The sequence below is a fragment of the Dipodomys ordii genome, unplaced genomic scaffold, assembly GCF_000151885.1.
Source record: "Dipodomys ordii isolate 6190 unplaced genomic scaffold, Dord_2.0 Scaffold187, whole genome shotgun sequence".
Taxonomy (NCBI): Eukaryota; Metazoa; Chordata; class Mammalia; order Rodentia; family Heteromyidae; genus Dipodomys; species Dipodomys ordii.
Window position 1 is genome coordinate 3,076,778 of NW_012267403.1, and position 9,002 is coordinate 3,085,779.

The window sequence follows — 9,002 nt, forward strand, 5'->3', positions numbered from 1 at the left end:
CCTTAAATAATGGTTCAGCAGGATTAGTGCCATGGCTTAGACAGAGCTAGGACAACAGGAACAATAGGAATAGAGGACAAGTGGTGCCAAGGGCAATGAACCATAGAAAGTGAAGACCAAGCAGAATGCTGGTGCCTCACATCTGTAATCCTAGCTACTCAGCAGGCTGAGATCTGAGGATTGTGGTTAAAAGCAGGACAAGGAAAGTCAGACTCTTCCCCAATGAACTTCATAAAAGTTGGAAGTGGAACTGTGGCTCAAGTCACACACACACACACACACACACACACACACACACTCTCTCTCTCTCTCTCTCAAAAGTTAAGGCCAAGAAAACATGATCAACAGAAGAATGTTATATGAGTGATCTTTGCTGGCAAATCAGGAAGTTATTGGGTCTATAAACATGTTAATCCTGTGGTTTCATGGTAGAAAAGAGACAATGCAGTATGTTTCAATCATTTCAAACATGAAGAGTTGGAGAGGACAGAGGAACATTTCAGTGGTCATGCCCAGCAGGCAATGGAAATGTGTAGAACACAAGTTGGAATTGGAAATAAGTCAAATGCATAATAAAACCAGAATAGCAGTTCCTGGCTATGTATCAGATTCATATGAATGAACTTTTAAGGAAAAATGCCTATGTCCACTAATTAGTGGTCTTTAAATATAAAATGCCCAGTGGTTGAAAACTATTTGTCTAAGTAAGTGATAACAGAGCTCAGATAAGTTTAGAAACATAGCAAAGGCTTTAATGGGTAAAGATATAATTTTAAGGAGGAAGAGGAAGGCTGAGTATCCATGGCTTATCCTGCAATCCTAGATATTCAAGAGGGTTGTGGTTCAAAGCCAGCCTACACAAGAAAGTCCACAAGATTCTTCTATCCAATTAACTGCCAAAAAAGCCAGAAGTGGAGCTGAGGCTCAGGTGTTAGAGTGCTAGGCTTGACCAAAACAGCTTGAAGACAGTGCCCAGGCCATAAGTTCAAGCCCCAGGGAAGGCACTAAAAAAGAAGGAGGAGATGTAACAATGCTCGATAGGAAATGGACTCATTACCTTGCTCATGTAACTGTAACCCCTCTGTACAGTATCTTTACAATAATATATATATATATATATATATATATATATATATATAGGAAAAAAAGGAGGAGAGAAAGAAGGAGGAGGAGGAGGAGGAAGAAGAAGAGGAGGAGGAAGAGATGAGGGCATAAAGAAGAGGAGGAGGGGAGGAGGAGGAGGAAGAGGAGAGGGGAGGATAAAGAGGAGGAAGAGAGTAAGAGGAGGGAAAAACAATCATGTCAGCTATTGTAAAGGTGGTCAGGATTAGGGATATATTATTTTGATTTTGTTTTATGAGTCTGTAAATAAAAGTAAGTTGTCTTTTTATCTTCAAATATATTAAAATGTTTGCCTGAAATAGAAATAATTCAAAGATTTCAGATGGTTACTATACTTTTTTTCCTAAACAGCACTGGGGGTTGAACTCAGGTTCTCATGCTTTGCTAGGCCACACTCTACCCCTTGAACCATGCCCTCAATCCTTTTTTGATTTTGTTAATTATTTAATAAGGTCTTTCTTTTTGTTTTCTTTTCCAGGCCAGTCTAAACTGCATTCCATCCATCTAAAATTCTCCCATAACTGGAAGGATAAGTTCATACCACTACTCTCAGCTTTTTATTGGTTGTGAACTTTTTGCTGGGGAAAGCTTTGAATCGTGATCATATTGATCTTAGCCCCGAAGTAGTTAAGATTATAAATATGATCCATTATACTCAACTTGTTACTATAGTTTTTCTTTTTTTTTGGGGGGGGGGTCCGGTCATGGGCTTGAACTCTGGGCCTGGGTGCTGTCCCTCAGTTCTTCAGCTCAAGGCTAGCGCTCTACCACTTGAGCCACAGCACTACTTCCGGCTTTTTTCTTTTTGCTTATGTGGTGTTGAGGAATCAAACCCAGGGCCTCATGCATGCAAGACAAGTGCTCTACCACTGAGCCACCTTCCCAGCTCCACTACAGTTTTTCTTTATCAACTTCTTTCTCCATAGTTGGAGACTTTTAGCAGTTAGTGATAACAACAGATGGTTTAGCAATCTCAGGATTAGCACATCAACAAAGCAGAATGAAGGAGGTTGTACAAAATTAAAGAATACTTACATTTTAACTTTATCCTGTATTCCACTCCACAAAACAAGAGCTGGGGTAGAAGAGAAGAAAAAAATTCTCATCAAACACAGTTTTCACTGTGCTAGTAGAATTAATAACCAGTTAACAGGGCCATTTCCATACAACCAAAGGCAAACCACTAACCATGAATCAAATTCTTTCTCTTTCAAAACACATGTGTGAACACACATACACCCATTGTAAACAAACAAACAAACAAACAGAAACAAATACTTCAAAAGGACAAATACAGCTTAGAAGATTGTAAATTGAGCAAAGAAAAAGCTAAAACATAAATATTTGCTTAGTGTTGGGCAACTACTGAAAAGAGTTGTTAAAAGGAGAAAAAAAATGAATTGTACAGCCAAAATTAGTGAAATGTTATTAATAAAAGAAATGGAATGAAATGAAGACCAATAAACTCTGGGCTGACTAGAAAGGGAAAAAATATCCTCTTAATTATTGCTGAAACAATCTTCCCAAGTTGGAGCGAAGGCACAGAAATTATCCTGGATGATGTTCAAGGGAAAAATGAGATAATGTATGTGAGAGTGCTTTGGAAAGTCCAGATTATACAGCACATGTGAGGAATTGTTATGAATATTATTACTATCCCACCCTGAGTGAAGGAACAAAGAGCATTGGAGAAAAGCCAGAGGTTAAATTAACATATAGCTAATACCTGAAGTCTCTGATTTGCTCTGCTGTCACCTTAGTCACAGTAAGTCACTTACACATGTTTTAACCACCATAAGACACCTTAACATAATGGAATAATCAAAACTTAGCTACCCCATGAGCAATAATGGGTGTGGAAGTTCACTGACTTTCCAAGGAGGCAGTTGGCTGGGTTGTCTCATCAGGGAATTGGAATCATCGTATGACTACTTTGCATGGTTTAGAACTGATAAAACTCAGTGAAGGTTTTTAATTTCTGACTTTTATAATTTTTTTGGTCTTGCTCCATATTGCCTCTATCCTGTCCATTTTACCAAGCAATCTAGAATAGCTGTATCTCTCAGAATATATCAATGAGAACAATTCCTTTTCCTACAGAAAATTCTATCAAAGTATTCTCTTTCTATCAAGTATTCTTTCTTATTGGTATAGTGAGACAAATCAGGGCCACATCCTTATAATGGAACCCAGATAATCAGGCCATAGAATGAGGTCTGTCTGTAGAGAATAGGATACTGCTGCCAAAATAATTTTTGTCCTTTTGTTTACATGCCCTCCAGAAGGAAGAAAGTTATCGACTTGTGGGAGTTGTGGGGGTAAGGAGAAACTGATTTAAATAAACTTGTGATAACATATGTAAATATATACTTTATGAACTATTTTTCAACTTTCAAAAATCTCAACAGGGACTCAAAAGGGAGTTTAAAACTCATTCTTTTCTCAGCTTCTAGCCAAAGGTAGAAATAACACCCAGATCTACTTGAACTCTTTTAGTATCAGGTACCTCGATATTCATCAGGCAGTACATTTCATTGTGGTTCATTTCTTTCTTCGCATTGGCAGCTGGTTAAAACTCTCAAAGTAATTAGAAACACATAGTCATGGAATACTAAAGGAATTCTTCAAGATAACCTAAAGCCATTCCCTTATGATACACATGGGGAAACTGAGTCTCAGAGAAGGAATTTCTACAAAGCCACATAGTACCAGAACCAGAACTAGAATCCAAGTCTACTTCACAACCCAGTTTGTCTATTTTCCAAATATAAAGGAGTAGTACCAGGTTTAGTGTTGATTACCTAGTAACTATATTACCAAGAGTATAATTTCCTATTTCCCCTCATTCTCACAATCTATTGTTTGTTCATTTTACTCTCAACAGGAAAAATTCCAAACAGTGGACTAGTCAGGCAGAGGTAGCTCATAGAAGGGAAATAGTGCAGCCCACTTGTTTTGGCTCCTCCATGGTGATGACTAACAACCTCCTGGAAGTAATGACATCTTACTGTTTAATTCCATCATACAATACAGGGCAATTTCTTTATCTTTCCAAATGGGACGATGTCTTTAAGGGGCACAAAGGGAATAGAAATGTAATCATTCCAAGATGGATTTCTGGGCACACAAATATCACTTGATAAATGCCTTCTATTTGGTTAGGATTTAGAGTCACTGAAAGGGAAAACAGAGGTGCATAAAGGGTGCTATAGGAGAGCCTATCTGCTGGGGAATGTTGAGAATATGTACAGCTAACCCTAATCTGTTACAGACTATAGTCATCCTCTTATCTCCTATGGGCACTGAAAAATATGGTCCTTCCATTTTATAAACTAATGATGAAACTGATCTGTATCCTTTCTGTTAAGTTCCCAAGGGAGGGGTGGGCACATGAGTGGAGTCAGTCTTCAGAAAGAAAGCTGAGAAAAAAACATCTTCAGGTTTATAATTAAATTTTAGTTCTGAGTAATGAATCCAAAAGGTTTCTTGCTCTCTACAGATGATATTCAAGTGAAACAGTAGAGCAAAGCAAGAAGAAATCCCTAGCAGGGCTGCCATAGATTCCTGGGAAGTTGCCACTTACTTTTGCCTATGGACTAGAGACTTTGTTCCCCTAAATGACCCCCTCCATTTCCCCCCAAATTTCTCTCTCTTCCCCTCCCTTTCTCCCCCCCTCTGTCCCTGTACCAGAACTGGGTATTTTGTTTTGTGCTACAGTTGAAAGTGTTATCACCCCAATTTATATATTTTAAAACCTCCAACTTAGATTTTATTCAACCCCATGCCATATAAAAATGGAAGTAACCATCCTGTTTAACCTGGGAACAGAAAATGTAGGAGAATCTGGTTTCTGGTTTGTAGATCTCTAAGTAACTGTTGTGTTAGCAAGGTGCTGGTGGCTCATACCTGTAATTCTAACTACTCAGGAGGCTGAGATCTTAGGATCATGGTTCAAAGTCAACCGAGGCAGGAAAGCCTGTGAAGTTCCTATCTCCAATTAACCACTGGAAAACCATGAGTGGTGCTGTGTCTCAAAGTGGTAGAGTGCTAGCCTTGGGCAAAAAAGCTCAGAGAGAGTGCCCAGGCCCTGAGTTCAAGCCCATGACAGATCAAACACCCCCCCCCAAATAAACAATTTGCTGTGATACAAAGGATATTTTTTAATGGGCCCAATTGGGGTGACTAAAAACTGTGATTCATGACAACCTTACGTGTCAAGCACTGTTGCATATAGTTTACAAGGATTATGTTTTCATCCTCTCAACATTAGGAAGTGAGTACCATTCTCCCTTTTTAAAAAAGGGAACAGAGAGGCTTGAGAACTTCAATTTTTTTTTTTTTTGCTCACTGGGCTTACTATTGTTTCAACTAATTAATTAATTTAGTGCCAATACCAAGGCTTGAAATCAGAGCCAGGGAGCTGTCCCCAAACTGTTTGTGGCCTTGTTCACTCTAGCATGGAGTATGCTCACTTGTTTCTTTCTTCCAATACAGCTGACTCACATTTACCAGATTTTTTCCCTAAAGTACAGATCTAGCTTTTCCTTTAGTTCACAGACCTGTAGCAGTGGCTATCAACACTAGGTCCAGTCAAACTGAAACTCCAGTATCCAAAGTCTTCCAGAACTTTACACTCTCTCCCTCATTGTGGTACAAAATCCTGCTCTGCTTGTGTCTCACATGCTCTGAGCTTTCTTTGTTTTCCAGTAGTTGTTCCCACAGCTTTCTCAGCTTAAACTCTTACACTGCCTTCTTTCCCACCTCCACCTGTTGAAACCAGTACTCTAGAGTCTATCTTAAATAATAATAATAGTTAACATTTATTGAGTGCTCATTTTAAGCCTGCCACTGTGCTAAGCGTGCACAAGTATTTTGCATGGATTCTTACTTAATCCTCACAACAACTCGATGATGTTGATGCTATTATTATCCCCACTTTAGCTGGAGTTACTGAAGCTCAGAGGGGGATGTCAATTTGTCCGAGGTCAAGAAAGTTAATACAAGGTGGGGATGGATCTGATCCCAAACAGTATCTGATCTGGAGCTTTGAAAAGTGGTATAATTTCAAAACACAATTTTAAATGTTTTTATTTTCTCTTGGCTCAAGTTGGTATGATTTTTACTTGAAAAACAGAAATTTTTAAATTTCACTTTGTGTGTGTGTGTGTGTGTGTGTGTGTGTGTGTGTGCCCAAACCAAGGCTTGAATTCAAGGGTCTGGGCACTGTCCTTTAGCTTTTTCAGTCAGTGCTCTACAACTTGACCAACAGCTCTACTTCTGGTTTTTGATGGTTAATTGGAGATAAGCCTTACATACACTTTCTTGTTCTAGCTGGCTTTGAACTATAATTCTCAGATCTCAGCCTCCAGAGCATCTAGGATAGCAGGTGTGAATCACGGGTACTTGGCTTCCTTTCACCTTTAAAATTCATCTTTTTTTAAAGGATTGTTTGTGTTCTTATACCCATTATGAGTCTGGACCGCAGGAAGTACAGCCTTGATCATTTCACTATCCACAGTCTGACAGAGTAGGTACTCAGTAGCTACAATTAGTTGAATTGAAAGTATGCTGTAGCAAAGGAGGCGTTGGCCTGTGTTACCAACACCTGTCCAAATCAGAGCTTGCAGTCCTGTTTTCCCAGCTTGGTCTCTGGCGGGTCTCTTCTTGTCTCCCCCCACCCCTGCCAGTTCTCACAGCTGCCTGGGCCTTGGCCAGTGTTTGGGGTGAGGCAGGATCAAAATATCACTGTCCTGGTCTGGGCTTTCAGGAGGGGGGGTGGGGAATCTAGTGAAACTCAGCTGGGCAGGGTGAGGGGGTGGAGTCAAAGCCCCATACAGAGCCAGCACACTCTACACAAGCCCTGACTTGCCCGGGCACCACGTGGGTGAGCCTGCAATTCAGCTTCCCTAGGGATGCTCCATTTGTCTAATCCTTTCCCTCCCCCCCCCTCCTCGTTTACTTATCTTCTTAACCCAGATGCTCAAGGTAATTGTACAAGTCTGGGCATGTTCCCAGTGGCCCTGTGACTCAAGTAAGAACCTATACAGGAGGAACAGGCTCGCCAAGGCTCTAAGGATACCAGTATAGGTTCCTAACACTTCAGAAAATCCTTTCTTGTCACTAGTAGATGAATTGACAGATGACCACGGGACACCTTCCCAGACGTTCGGATTGCGAAGCAACTTAGAAAAAAGACTTGTGATCTTGTACTTTCATAGCTAGATGCCACACTTCCCAGCCTATTTGCCACGCCAAGGGGGTGTTCCCACACTTACCTTGTAAGGATGAATAGGTGAATCTTTTACAACAGGGTTCCAGAACAAATGCACCTTGAAACTGAAAAGTCACCTCGCCCAGCCGCAGCCCCTCAGCCCTCAGCCTACGCACAGCTTGCACAGAAGAAATCCGTAGCAGCCAGAGTTCAACACGTATTTTCACATCCACGTGTAGTAACAACAGATCAAAGCCACCCTCTATTTCTTTCATGCTATTCTTACTTTCCCCACGCCCCCGTGAGGCTTCAGGGACAGTTATTGGACTACTTGATGTAGCTAGGAGTGGCTATGCAAAAAACTCCGCCCCTGAGAGGGACACAGTGAGTCCAGGGGATAAACAATGACCCAGTCACTGGTACAGCAGGATTTGCGAAATCTGCTGGGACTGAAGCGGAGGCGAAAGGGCCTAGAGCCAGGGAATTGAGTCCAGCCCAGTGTGTGGGAAGAAGGGGGAGAAGACATGGTCAAGCGATTGGACGCAGCTAAATGCGGTTCAGCTCTTCCGTTTTGTGTATGAGTTAGCCGGCCAGGAGAAAATTAGTGTTGGAAAAGTAAGGGTTTCATACACATGGAAATGCCAATTCCCAGACCTGGTTCTGTACTTTCCATTTTGTCCATCTTGTCTTCAGAAGAGTGAGACTTTTGCAGGAGGAGAGAGACTTGATGCTGGAGAAAGACTACCGAAAATGAAGGAAAACCGGATCCCGGAGTTATCTCTGACTTTAAGCCAACCTTTTACCTTCTGGGGGCCTCCTGTTTCTGTGCAACGAAGAGGTTGGATTTCATTGTCCCTAAGGCTCTTTCAGCAATGACACTTTGGGAGTTAATTAGTCTATGATCTCACAGGCAGCAATGAGGAAATCCTGGAATAATATCCCTGACCTTGAAGAACTTACAGAGGAGTTGGGGGGAGATAAGACAGACTGGACACAGTCACCTAACAACACACAGTATAAACTGAAGGACAAAGTAAGAAAAGTATGAGGATAAGGGGAAAAGTATAAAAGAAAGAGTATATAGTGAAGGAAAGAAATAATCTTCAGTCGACTGGGATAGGCAAAAAACAAGTATAAAAGCAAATAGCCAAGGTATGGGGGATGGAATCAAGCACTGGGCCATAATCAGAATCTGACTATCTCCACCCGGCCTATAAAGAGGGTGTGTGTGTGTGTGTGTGTCCCAGAAGTTCAGAACTGGGTATCAGGATTCAGGCTAAAATTTCTTTGGAGGGAAAAGCGTTGAGGTGACATTGCAAAAGTTCTAAATTCATTCCTTATCGATTCCTCACTAATAGCTAAGGCCAGGATATGTCCACTTACACTGCTGCTATGGACTCAGGCCTAGTACAAGAGAAAATGTTTTTAGTTGGATCAGGTTCTTACTAACGCTGTGATCTTGGACAAGTGTGTATCCTTATTTGTAAATGGGGACAATAATAATATCTTGCTCATTTGGTTACTTTTTTAAAATAAGTTTTTTATTGTAAAAATACTGTACAGAGGGGTTACAATTACATGAGCAAGGTAATGAGTACATTTCTTATCAAGCATTGTTGCCTCCTCCTCTGGTTTTCCCCTACCATCCCTTCCATCTCCACAACTGCAC

At 40.9% G+C, this 9,002-nt stretch overlaps 1 protein-coding gene and 1 pseudogene across 1 annotated transcript in view; one reads left to right on the forward strand and one right to left on the reverse strand.

Annotated features, from left to right (window-relative positions):
* Eda2r (ectodysplasin A2 receptor) overlaps nt 1-7,533 on the reverse strand; it is a 37,908-nt gene extending 30,375 nt beyond the window's left edge. Inside the window, exons 1-2 of the mRNA XM_013034302.1 lie at nt 7,510-7,533; nt 2,158-2,197 (exon numbers count right to left, since the gene is read on the reverse strand). The gene's annotated coding sequence lies outside the window, so the exon portion shown is untranslated. The remainder of the gene's footprint in view (nt 1-2,157; nt 2,198-7,509) is intronic.
* LOC105999310 overlaps nt 6,591-9,002 on the forward strand; it is a 12,692-nt pseudogene continuing 10,280 nt past the window's right edge.